At 41.7% G+C, this 13,520-nt stretch overlaps 1 long non-coding RNA gene across 1 annotated transcript; it reads right to left on the reverse strand.

Annotated features, from left to right (window-relative positions):
- Positions 1-8,486: 8,486 nt before the first annotated feature.
- On the reverse strand, positions 8,487-11,901 carry LOC137853011 (uncharacterized). The gene is made up of 3 exons (XR_011094156.1): positions 11,835-11,901; positions 10,237-10,346; positions 8,487-8,826 (listed from the first exon to the last, which is right to left on the reverse strand). It is a non-coding gene; the product is annotated as an uncharacterized lncRNA (long non-coding RNA).
- Between the last annotated feature and the right edge of the window lie 1,619 nt (positions 11,902-13,520).

The following is a 13,520-nucleotide window of genomic DNA, read 5'->3' on the forward strand; positions in this document are numbered from 1 at the left end:
AATCTGAGAGTTTAAAGTCAAGCTGAGATCTGATTTGTTTATTTAAGTGAATAATCTATTTGCCCAAGACCAGTGTTCTGCTGTTGTAAATATAGGAGCTGTTCTGCTATTAGCAACAGTAGTACAGCTAATGTAATCTGAAGAGATCCTTTCTTTTAAGTCAGTAGTGATAACGTACAAACAGTGAGTGAAATGCAGGGAAAGGCAGGGCTTTGAAGGTTATCAGATGAGAGATCACAGAAGACTGAGCAAAGCTGCATACGACTGGGCTTGTGCACGGGCTCCTCCTCACTTACTCGCCCAGTTTTGAGAGTCACTGCCAAGCCAAACACAAACACAAAGACTTGTTGACAGCCTGTGAAAAGTGTTTTGAAGGCAGGGAGGCACTGCAGACAAATGCCAAATAATTACAGTGCTGCTGCCATACACTCTTGCCACTAAAAGTTTGATTTAAGCCTCGCTGTAGCTCTGCAGATGTTGGCATCTCTAAACATGATATTCTTACAGTGTGAAGCTTCTCTTAGTCTGTATTAATAAAATGAAAGTGTAGGCTGACTTGGTGATAAAAATTAGTGGATTAATTGAAGAACTAAAGTGCAGGGGCTTTCCAAAAAGGGAGTCTTGCGTCCTTCCTATAGAGCTTCATCATCGTGCTTCCTCCTCCCCTCACTGCTATTGTAAGTACCACTGTAGTTCACCTCATGTAAGAAAAAAATATGAATTGGTACCCCTCAAATACCAATTCCTATCACGCTTTGGGACTGGCAGAGTACCATGTAGATGCAAATACTAGGCATTTATAATATCTATTTGTACAAAAGTTAAACTCATCATGAAACAGTTAATCCCGGCAAAAGAAGAAAGCCTCTGTTTCAGCTTTGGGGCAGCCAGTTTATGCCTACTGACACAACAGATTAAGAAATACACTGCACAGTCCTGTAAAGCTGAATCGGCACAAAATGCTGGGCTGAGACACTGGTGATGAGACATCCAGTATCAGCTCTTGGGCAGAAAATACACCTCGGGCTAGGGCTGGGCTGCTCCAAGCCTCCTGGGTGAAGCCACAGCAGGCACAGGCGATGCAGACATCTTCCACTGGGTACAGGGAGCAGTTCCTTCGCAATTGCTTGAGGGCGGTGAGACAGTTGGCAGAGAAGCCATCACAGCCCTGAAATTAAAATTACAAGCTGCTTTCCCATGGCAGTGCTGGGACACAGCATGGTGCTTTGTAATTATGTTTTAGGAGCCTCCGCCCTCATGCCCTAATTTCCAATTAACAGTTGTACCCTTCCAACTGCAAACATCCTGAAAATAGGGTGAGGAAGCCAGGAGGGACCATTCTGTGTAGGTCAGTAGCAGGCTGCAATCTGGAAAAACAGCTTTATGTCACCACCACGGTGTGGCCCAGCCGTGTGTCTGAAACCATCGTCTCTTGAAGTCTCACTGGAGGAATAGTTAAAGCCACAGGGAAAATGGCCAGAGAGGGGAATGGAAATGTGGTAGAAATGGAAGGAGACGTGAAACTGAGATAAGGCAGTACAGCAGTGGAACACAAGTAATTAAAAATTATTTTCATACATTTATTTACATAATTTACATAATTATAAACTAATTCAATTTCAAAATGTGCAATTTAGATTTTTTTTATTATTATTATTCTTTTTTTTTTTTTTTTTTTTTTTTGTAATTTTCGTCTCCAAAGGTTTGTCAACAGACTTTTCCCTGTGGCTTTAGATGACTGGTCACCTGCTTTGATTGCCAAATGGCATGGATGAAACCAGAACACTGGATTTGTGATGGAGGCTGGTGGCACCTACTTTAATGAGAAAGGTGTGGGTGACTGCTAGAAATGCTCTGTTTTACCACATCTGAATAGGCAGGGTTTCCTTGCTAGGTTATTTGGTCAGTCTGTTGCAACTGTGAAGGACTCACCACTTGACCATCATAGAGATGCCTCCTCTGATACTCTCTCTTCCTCATGTGCTGGTGCAAAGAGGAGGCTTTCAGAACCTTCCTCAGGTCCAGTGTTTTCATGTGGGCAGAAATTAAGGAAAGACCGTAACCTCACAGGGTTAATTTAAAGCAACAACTTCGCCCATTTTAATAACAATAATTGAACACCTTCAGTATGATATTAAAAGGATGCTTCTCCCTTCATCTGCATAATAGTTTCCTTTTAACTTTAATAGTCCTTGTTCTATCATTTGTGACCAGTAAAATGTATTATTAGCAACAAATACAATGTATATAATAAGAGATTTATGGGCTTACATTGAACCCTTTACCTGTCGCTGTTTCTTTACACTGCTGTTTTCTTGTTTGTTTTTGAAGATGGTAAGAGCCTGGACAGCCATTAAAATGGAAATTGTGAAAAGTTTCACAATGAAAGCTTTCCCACTGAAAAAAAAAAAAAAAAAAAAAAAAAAAGATTTGGAAAAAAAAAATCAAAACAACTTTTATGAACCAGTCTGGTTTAATAAAGCTTTTCAACCAGAAATAATTAGGAAAAACTGTAGCACTTCATCTGAAGACTTAGGCACTTTATCTTGATATTATTTTTATTCATGTGAAACAGCAAAATTAGAGTTTAATGAGATGAATTTCTGAATCTTATCAAAACAAAAGGACTTTCACCTCATCAAAATAACCTTAGTAAATCCTTCATTTATATTCTAAAATCATTGTTTCTTCAGCTTTTAGAATATAAATGTATCTCACAGCAGGTGGAATTACCAAAATTTTATAACAAAAAATACACAAAAGAAATGTCTTGATTTGTTACTGTCAAAATTGTTTTTTTTTTTTTAAAGTTTATTAAAGTTTTGAGTCTGGTGAAATGGTTGGGACCAGGGGTATCAACCAGGAGTTATTTTTCATTAAGGAAATTAGGAAATTCAAGTTTTCTACAGGTAAAAAAAAAAAAAAAAAAAAGATGTAAATAAAAGGGGTGTGTGTGTGTGTGGAATGACACAATAGTCCTGCATTTAGATGTAATGAAATAAAAAAGGTAGAGAAAATATCCATTCTGATGGAAACTGTGAATGCCCTGACTATTTGAGTAGTACATAACAACACTTCAGCTCTGTAACTGGGGCTTCAGCCTATTTGGATAGATTAGATCCTGCCTTAAAATGAAGCTACACTCAAACCAACACCCCAGCTGTGCCCATGGTCAGCATGGATTCAAAGTCAATGGAAATACAAGTAACGGGTTTGTAAGTAGAGGGCAGAAGCTGAGATAAAACTTGGGTAAGAACCAGTATTGGATGTAAGGGCCACAGGCACCATGGAGAGTTACATAAATATGTCTTTAAAATTTGGGATTTTCTGTAATTATGTCCTCTTCCACTTGAATATTATGCATATATCTACCAAATATTCAGGAATAGCTTTTTGGCATAGCCCATTAAAATCCTATGTGTCCTTGCCTGCCTGAGCAAAGCTATGTAGGCATCATGTCTTGGCGTGTGGCTGACGGGTGTGACCTCTCATGGCACATCTCAGTGCAAGACCAGATTTAGAAAGAGAAAGACCCACTAAGCAGGGGATGGGAAAAAGGAAGAATCAAATCCTCTCTGAGCACCTCCAGGAGGCAGGCGGGATGGACTGGGGACCAAAAAAATGAGAAAGGATCTGAACAAATGGCAGGTTCAAACCTCCTCCTCATCCCACGCCTGCTCTGGAGGAACGTTTGGTGCCTGGCCCTGAGCTTGCTGCATTTGGCCAGCCCTGACCCCGCTGCTCACTTTGAAGAGAAGACCTAGCAGATCAACCTCCTTTGGCCTACCTGATGAAAAGTCTTGCTACAAGACTGCAGGGGCAGCACCGCTGGACATGGAGACACAGATGAATAAGTCTGCCTCTGTCTTCAGTATTGGAGGAGTTGCAACATGACCATTTACCATTTCATGACCAATGCAGCTGGTATTACTGAGGACTGTATGTTGTAAGGTATTGGCTGCTGCTTCACAGTCTAGGGAGGCATCCGTGACATTTCCTTTGCTCCCTGTGTAGTACAAGACTGATTACAAGCAAAGGGAAGACTATTAACTATATAATGAGCAAATGATTTAAGCTGAAATGTTACTGATTTAGTAAGAGCTTTTATTGCACCATACACAAGCAGACGCATCTCACGTGAAAGACACGAAGCTTTTGATCGTAGCTCTTCAGCAGTTATTAGTGCTAAAGCTTTTCCAAGCTACCCTGGACTGAAAGGTTGACGATGACCAGCAGGTGCACTAAATGGAAATCTTTCAGTCAAGGAGGAGGCAGGGGCAAAGGACAAATAGACATGTGCAAGACAAGATTCTGTATTACACTTCAGTTAATATTAACCCACATTTTTATCCACTCTTGTCTGATTATTCCTGAAGTCTTTTGATAGCAGAAATTTGCTTCAGGAAAGTCTTCTATATTCAGCAGCTGGTTGTGCGTGAAGGGTTGGGAGGAAAGGAAACCTACAGGGGGCTGAGCTTAGCTGTGATTTTCATGAGTGGGAATCTCAATTCTGCCTGCGTGTGTGGATGTGAAGGATGAACAGAAAAGCATGGCCAATAACACAGGGAGTGCAGGAACAATGAGCTGTAATTCTCCAGTGTCACTTACCTCCTCTGAGCATCTGTTTCCATGTAAAATAGGGAGAGCAGCATCTTGTAGAGCCGCTGGGAGGATGAATATTTGAAAGGAACATTGGATCTGCAGATGTCTTTGCATTTAGCTGTAATTGATTGCTAAAACTGGCAAACAATCTGAGCCTGTTGTTCTTCGGGATGCCAACGCAGCCACTCCTCAAGGGCAACACCCAAGACAACACCACCACCCTGATCTGGAAAGAAACGAAGAAGCTGTTTTCCTTCCTTCCTCTTACTCCTCTGTGTCCCCAAGCCCCATTCTGCTCACGTCAGACGCCACAGTGATTGAGGCAGATGAAGCAATACTGTCCTTTATGTACTTTCCCATGCTTTAGAGAAAGAGCAACCGTGACAGTACAACATACTTTCAGTAGATACACATCCAAAATACTCAGAATATTTTTGGTAACTTTTGTGCTGATTCAGTAGAATCTGTGAACTCTTTGGGAGTTGTGTATGTTCTAGCACAAAACACCACCATTAGTTTTTTTCTTACTGTTTTTGCAATCCTGGTTGGAAGTTCAAGTTCATACACAAGAAGCTTCAAAGCCTACCGCTCTGTCACCTGCAGCAGTGGCACCACCCCTCCGTTCATTGTCATTACAGGGGTTCCTACACAGTGTCAAAGGCACAAGGACAACTCATCCGTGCATTAGCAGTGCTGGCGTGGTGATGCTCCTCCCAGCTCATGGCGTGGCTGCCTTGGTGCTGCATCTGCAGAAGTCAGTTTGTTCTGGTAGCTGAGCAACACGTTTCTGTTGCACAGAGGGGCGATGAATCATGAGGGTGTTGGTTCAGGCTCAGCTTGGCTCAGCTTAGAGAAAGCTCTCCACAAAGGAGCCTAACAAAGCCAGTACGGAGCTAGGAAAACACTCCCATTGTCATTGTCACCGTCCAGGTCTGGGACTGATCTATGTAACAGATAGCATGCACAGGAAAAAACCCTGCCTGTGCTTCCAGAGTAGCTCAGGGATCTCAAAAGACTCATTAAGCAACTAGAAAACAAATTATATTTATATAGATTTTTTTTTTTTCTCAAAGATTTCTATGTCCTCTATTAAACAAAAGCAGGGTCCTAGTGTTTGTGTGAGTGTGAACACAGAGACTAACAGCATCCAGACAGCAGCTCTTGGAGCAACAACGGATTTTAGTGCTTCTGACAGAACTAGAAACTCTGAGATTTGATACCAGTTTTAGAAACACAGGCAGACTTAAGGAGTGAATTTGCCTAAGCAAGTTTTCTCTTAACTTTGAACAAATTAATGAAAGTGTTATAACCCATTGCTAACATTATATATATACATATATATACATACGTGTATATATATCTATATATATATATTTCCTACTAATAGAACAGGAAATAATGAATGGCAGGGCTTGATAAATTGCACATTTTGCTGAGACTGGTAAATAAACAAGCAAAACAAACCATGAAAAATAGTTCTGGTGTGAGTAGGTGTGTAAATCTACAATTTCACAAACCAGAGGCTATGCAAAGAGTGATACATTTGGTGTAGGCTTGTTTTTTTTGTGAGCTGTAGCACAGATTTTCCTTGGAAGGCAAATTTCCTTATCAGTGATCCTCCAGGTGGGAATATGGAAGGAACAGACTGCTAGTTTATCCCTTACTCCAGGTGTCATAGGTCTGTAACTTGAACAGCTTATTTCCTGTCATTTATTTTTAAACATAAATCAGCCTTGACTGGGTTTCAGCCCAAACATCTAAAAGCCTTCCCCTAAAATGAACTTGCCTAAGCCACAAGTGTTTTCATTCACATTAGAAACTGACTGGTTTTCAAGTCTTCTCATCTGTCAGTACTGGAAAGAACAACCTTGTCTCATAAAATCAGATATGATGAGAGCTCTTGCTTTACGAGAACCAGGCAATGGTCACTGATCCTCTTCTGGTTTTATGTCTTACTACCTCCCTTGTTATTTGTCATTGTCTCCTGCTAGGAGACAGGTTATACCTATGCTGATCTTCCTCAAAATCATTTCTGTTATTTTTCCATAATTTGTTTCAGGCACGGTCACTTGGATTCTTTCAGACTTTTTCCTACCAAGTCTCTACTTTCCTCTAATTGACATTATTTATCTTTGTTGATTAACAGTGACATGAATTAGAAAGTGCTTTGGTAGTTGCAGTGTTGTCAGAACAGCTGTGGAAGGAAAAAGTAGGTGGGATTCATTTATTCTGCTGTCTCTGGACCCAGAAGAGGCCCTATCCTTGCAATACAAAATGCATCCCTGAGAGCTGGGCCCTACCTTGTCTTCACCAAGGTCATTTCATGGGGGTATATGCATGTGATTTATTTTTCAAACTCCACTTAATTCTCTGTCTGCTTCCTTCAACACCCCACAGACGTCTTTTAGAAATACCCATATAAAATGACAATATAAAGCACTTCTGTGTAGCCTGAATGTATAGATAATTCTCCATTAATGTTTTCTCAGGTTTCAAAGTGATAATCCATTGCACTCTAGGGAAAAATAAAAATACTACAGTACATAAAAGGTTTTCAAGTGGACACATGAGGTACCTGCAGGAGGTTAGGACTGTACGTGTGTCTTGACACAGGCATCAAATATCCCAAACTAACCAAGCAAAACCATGAACATTTGTTTTTATTAATGCTCCCAATACACTTAGTACAACAGATCTATATTTGGTTTTGGGGTTCCGTCATTTTCAAAAAAATTCTCCTTCCAAGCAGAGAGGCAAAATTAAAATGATTGTCTGCTAGTTCCAGAAAGCAAATGGAGCTAGTTGACTGGCAACATCAGCGGGAAGGACTGATTGACCTGAACTAACCTTTCTCTGTTCTTAAATAAAAGAAAGATTTCTGTTGGAAAATGAGGGACTGTGTCTCTCACCACAATTGACAGTTGGGTGCATTTCATGTGAAATAAGTTTGCAGGAAATATGAAAGTAAGAAGAGTTAAGAAACAGGCCTCTGAAATGGTTCTATGGGACAAAAATTCAGATAGCTGCTGCAGTGCACCCTCCTTTTACAGCTGACATTTTACAGTTGTCAGAGTCTAAGATGAAAATCATCTCCTTGTGCGTTCCTCCCCAGAGGATGAAGGGAGCCCAGCCTGAGCAACTTTGGTGTAAACATCTAAGATAGGTTATCCTATCTGTACATTTATCTCAGTTTCTGATACTTTGTATATCATTTTCAATAATCTCAGATTTTAAGGCTCTTATCACTAGTCTTGCTTCTTGCATGACATTGCCATGAATGTTCTTAATGAATTAAAATGTCTGAGAAGTGCCAAACTCAGCCTTTATAGTTTATTTGTCTGAAGTGTGAGATCACTTTTCCAACCATTTAAATGCTTACTTTTTCAATGGATTATTAATAATGATAATAAAATAAAAAAAAATCCAAACAAGCCACCTTTGCCTGTTCTAATCCTTGGATCATCTCAAGCTGAGGCTAAAGCATAGCTCAGAATTTATGGCTATTGTGCACATTTTCTGTGCTGCTGAATTGTGGTTGTCTTGATTCTGAGCTCCCACGCAGATGTGGGCCCATATCACTCAATGCTTTGCTGTCATGACTGGGCACCCGTGCAAGAGCTCCTGACCTAGAGAAAACTGCACTGGCCAAGGATCTCCTGCCCCAGAACAAGCTTGGGGCGATGCTCTGGGACTGGTGACTGCAATGGAGGAAGGATGACTGCCACTTGTGCTGTGGGGAGCCTGCTGGAGGCCTCCTTCGTGATCTCCAGCAGGTCTCAGGCACAGAAGGTCTGTGAAATAAAGCAAGAACTGAAAAGGCTTGTTTCTCCCCATCGGCCAGGCCAAGAAAGCCAACCAGGCACCTAGGAAGCACAGGAATCTAGGAAGCATCTGTGTCTCAGCATGCAAAATTTTCCATATTTGTGACTCTGCAGCTTCCTGTAAGCCTGCTCCTAGTGAAAGTGAATGGCAAAATCCCCTCTCATTCCATTTTATGGAAGACAGTTCAAACGATGGGTTCACATCTGCTTTTCTATCCCAGTAAACTAATGTATAAATATTAACATCCCCTCCCTGTATGGATGACATAATCCTGTTTTATGGAGTCAACCCCCCATCATTTAACTAAGTTAAACCTATAGTCATTTTCTTGTCTGAGACAGGAGCTCTTCACTTCAGGTCTTTGCTTTATACTCTGCTGAGTTAGACCTCTACCAGGCAGATCTAGAAAAAAAAGACAGTCACATGGCTGGAGTTTGCTATCCACTCCCCAAAAAGGAATAAAAAACCCACAAACTTCAGTCCATCCTGCCACGTGTAGTGGAATAAATGGAGGCCAGTATGCAAAACAGGAAGATTTGACTGCACCATTCAGAAATGCTGCCAGTACTTATTGGCACTACCACCACCTGATATCTGTACAAACAACCTTCCTCTACTAATCTGTTTTTAAACAGGCTCAAAAGGGAACCTGCTGCAGCTCTAATAGATATATATCTGAATGCCTATCCCACTTTGTGTAGAATTTTCCTTTCATGGCACAAAATAGACATCACTATTATCAATGTAAGTTCACCAGGAAGCATGTAATAAGTTCAGATGCAACATATCATGCCCTTGAGTTCTTTGAAGTTTATCCTAAGCAAACCCAAGTAAATAATAATTAGTTTTGTATGGATTTATTTATTTTTATTTCTATCAGAAGGCATAATGGACTCATATTTATTAATCATCTAGAAGCAGGCAAGTTTATCTCCCAGGTAGAAAAGTGTTAGGACCTTCATGGGTTCTCTTAAAAATATCTCACAAGAATCTCAAGGATTTTATCTGTTTCACTTGCTCTAGAAAAGGCAGTCTGCTTTGTCAGACTGAATAAGACACCCAGGACAGTAGCTTCTAAAGTAAACCTTGAGCTGTTGATAGTATGCTTTGGACATTTCACTTTCTTTACATCACCACTTGCTTGGCAAACAATGTTGGTAGTGCAAGCCGTGGTCTGTGGGCAGGAGGAAGGAGTTCACATTTTTAACAGCACTGTGCAAATAAGAAGTTATTTATTACATAGGACAAATAACAATTTGTTACATAAATTTATAACTTTCAAAATTGATCAGTAAGTCCTCCCAGCTAAAGCCCAGCCACTGACCACAATTTAGCTTTTGATGTCTTGGCTGGTAATTTTTTTACAGTTACACTCTTTCCAGTTGTGTGACTTAGAAAGTAACCTTAGCTTTCTGTATTAGTAGCACCCATGTTGACTTCTCTTTATTTCAGTTCTAGAGAATTAGCTTTTGCGGTAAGGACATTGTAATCCCTGTTATGGATTACTTGGTAAACACTAAGCATGTGCCCTTGGTTTGTTCACTTAGTGGGCAGCTCTGGCTGAACGTGGTAGTTATAAAAGTATTGGAAGGAAGAGCTGTCGACGTCAGGTTTGATGGTCTTAGAAGTTTTACCTGTTACTCATGGACAGATGCCCAGAATAGTTTACACTGAGATTTTGTACGGGATCTAGAAGACTTTATGGGATGATGAGTTTGAACATAAGAAGCAAGTTTGGTAAATAGTTCAAATTTCATAGCCGTGTAAGATAGGTTTGATTCCTTGTATGTAAAAAAAAATATCACTTCGTACTTTACATAGGAGAAGATGGAGAATATGTTGTAGTGACTGTATCAGCTTCTCTGCTTCCTGCGGTAACAGGTGGTTGTAGCTGCCCGTGCCCAGGCTGCAGGTTCCACCACCTGAGGGTTTTCAAACGTGAACACGGTGAGCAAGGAGGCTGAAATTTACCACAGGGCTAAAAACTGCAAACAGAGATACTGTGAGTAATGTTTTAACTGGGTCTCATGTCGTCCACACACAAGCCCACGGCAAAACCTCAGCTGATTCAGCCAGAAGCAGACCAAATTTACAGAGCTTTGATGTATGAGCTGACTGTTTGGACAGAACAATTTATGGAAATACACTCCTCCAGGCATCCTCTGAAACTTTTGTCTCTGCTCTAAAGTTCAGGAAACTCAGATTGAAACCAAAGCTCAGTTTCCCAGTTCTGGTTTCAAGTTGTTTACAGTGAAATATTTAATGGGCTGGCCAAATTCTGTCATCAGTTGGTGGGCATATGTCTGCTTTGCTCACAAGGTCTGCGTGTCTGTGCAGCAGGTGGCACCACCACTTCCCTCTTCAGTGTCACATTGCAGTGGCACTGTCTACACGTTTAGAGCTGTTAAGCTCTTGGGGGGTAAAAGCTACAGAGCAGCTTAGCAACCTGCTTTTATTCAGTAGACAAGAGAAGAGAAGGTTTAGTTTTCCAAACCTGCTGATGCAGAAGGTGCTGTGTATGAATGTGGGGGGAGAATGACCTGTAAGGGAACAAACACACAAACAGTGATGTGACCAGATTGGTGCTGCTAACAAGCAGGGTCCTTTAGGTGCTGGTAGGGCGTCATGCTCAATAGGAGTGACTAAGCTGCACTAATTGCCAGAGGAAGAAAAGCAGCTGATGTAATTCAGTGTCACTAAGGTGAAAAAAACAAAAGGAAAAATTAGAATTAGTTGAGAAGGAAGCACGATTCAAGGGCACTAACCAGGAAATTAGGAGAAGGCTGATGAAATGCCTACTAAGGCTGCAGAGTGCTTTGCATCTCTTCTAGTACCTGTTGATACAGTTTTGCCCCCACTGCATCTTGACTGCAGCACTGCACTGTCCCAAACCCTCAGCAACGCGCTGAGCAAGGGGTCTCACGGTCTTGAAATACATATTATTCTGTCCTCAGAAAATTATGAGAAAAGAGGCACAGCCAGCCACCTAGCCTAGGTTTCAGAGAAACAAGAAAAGTTCATTGTTGCCTGCCTTTCATGCCCTGCGTCACCTTGGGAAGTTGCTTTAGGTAAAACTGTAAAGGACTGCTATACTGTTAAGGATCCAAGATATGAAGTGTTTGAAAGCAAGTCGAAGTCTTAAAAACTACCTCTCTTGGAATGTTAGCTAATCTTTAGGGCTGATAAATGTGTTTTTATCCACTGCAGAGGGAAAAGGTAAGTATAAGAGCAAAGTAAGAGATTGCAAGGATCATTGCCTTGAGCTCAGAGATTAGCACACAGCACCTGAAAGGAGACCTGAGATTCTGCCTTTTCTCAAAGTACTGGTTACATGTTTAAGAACCATTATATATTCATGAATATATGTACAGAGGGGGCTGCAATCCATTTCCCCATATATTCTCTCTTACCTACTATATGAGGTAGTTCACCACTGTGCTGCCTCTAGCCCAGTGAGATGTGAAGCCACCGGTCTCCAACTGAAGGAAGGGGAGGGGATATAGCTACGTTTTTATGGGATGCAGCTGAACCCAGGGCTCCCATGGCCTTGTGATTACTCTGCTCTGGTGTATGCTAAAAAACAAGGCACCTGTGGCATCTAGAAACCTTTGTGTCTTTTCAAGATCTCCATATTCAAGCCCAGTGTTGAAGGGGGAGGGGGGGAATAGTCTGTTTACGAGGAAGCTGCAGGAATAAATATACTGAAAGACCAAGGGATTATAGGTATTAGAATAATGGCCCAAAATGCCTGACAGGTCGTGCCCTCTGTGTTAGCGATAAAGCATTGCCTATATGAACCAAAGCCAGACCAACATTAATCATATATAACCATATAATTTTAGCTTGCACAGATGCATTCTGGCTCCCATCCAACATTATAACAGTATTTTGATTATCTGTTGCTTAGGGAATCAGCTTCAGGCCTCCTGAAGACACAGAGGAAATACAGATTGTCATCAGCACTCTGACAGGCACTACCTTTTTTTCCAAAAGGCACTTTAAGAACCATCCCAGGAGTTCCCATCACACTCAGATGTATTCTTTAAATGTTCCCTTTCTCCTGCAGCAGGCATTTTCTCCAGCTGCTGCTCCTGCCTGGGCCAGCGTTGTGCTAGCCCTGCTGGTAGGAGGGCCTGGGGCTGAGGAGATAGTACAATGTGAGCTAACTCCACAACAAAAGCTGTGGATTTGGGAAGAAGAGTCTCTGCTTGCACCCATGCAGGAGGGGCAGTAAGCTGCTAGAGATTCATGTCTATGGCTGAGTAACAAATTGTTTGGTGGGTAGGGTGACATTAAGGAGTTAATCAGCAGGGAGGCAGAGATTAATGTCTAATTGTAGCAACTCCAGGCAGTTTAATTTGCTTCCCCTGGCCTGGTGACAGAGTGAAACTGTCAGCTGGAGCTGTGAGAAGCCTGCTCCACCCAAACCGGGGTGGTTTCAACCAGACAGCGCCTGCCAATCTGCTCTTCCTGCCTCCCTGCATGCACGGAAGGTCATAAATCATGTAAAACTCTCCAACTGCTAAGCTGTTTTGCGCCGAGGGAATTACCCATGACTCTATACTTGATGGAAGCTGCTGTCTCCTCAAATTGGTTAGGCACGTTCGCGCACGGAAGAAAAGATAAAGTGGATGAACAATTTGAGATTAGTTTCTGTCTTTTGTTGAAGCTGTATTCACAGCACACGGCCTCAGCCTACGCAGAAAGAGAACCAGATCAAAGGGATTATTAAAGTAGTTGCAATTCTGCACCCAAATACTCTTTGATTGCCTCTTTTTTTCCTGGCTGTGGTGACTCTGGAGCTGCACCTGGAGGGAAAAGAGCAGGGTTGGCCTGCACTGGGCACCGGGGTGATTATGTTGTATCAGCACATCTCTTGGAAAACAAGTTACAGAAATGTGTCCGCTGTAACTGTCTTCTTTCAAAAGAATCCACTATATCCCTTTGTACAGTAATTCATTTCTCACCTCTCTGCACTCCCCAGTTTCTAATAAAGGAGCTGATTTACAGCATGCCACAGCAGTGCATGGCTGCTTGGAAAGGACCTGTGCGTTGCATTACCAGCAACCTCAACCTGCAGGAGAACTTCTGCTAGG

The sequence above is a fragment of the Anas acuta genome, chromosome 3, assembly GCF_963932015.1.
Source record: "Anas acuta chromosome 3, bAnaAcu1.1, whole genome shotgun sequence".
NCBI classification, from domain to species: Eukaryota; Metazoa; Chordata; class Aves; order Anseriformes; family Anatidae; genus Anas; species Anas acuta.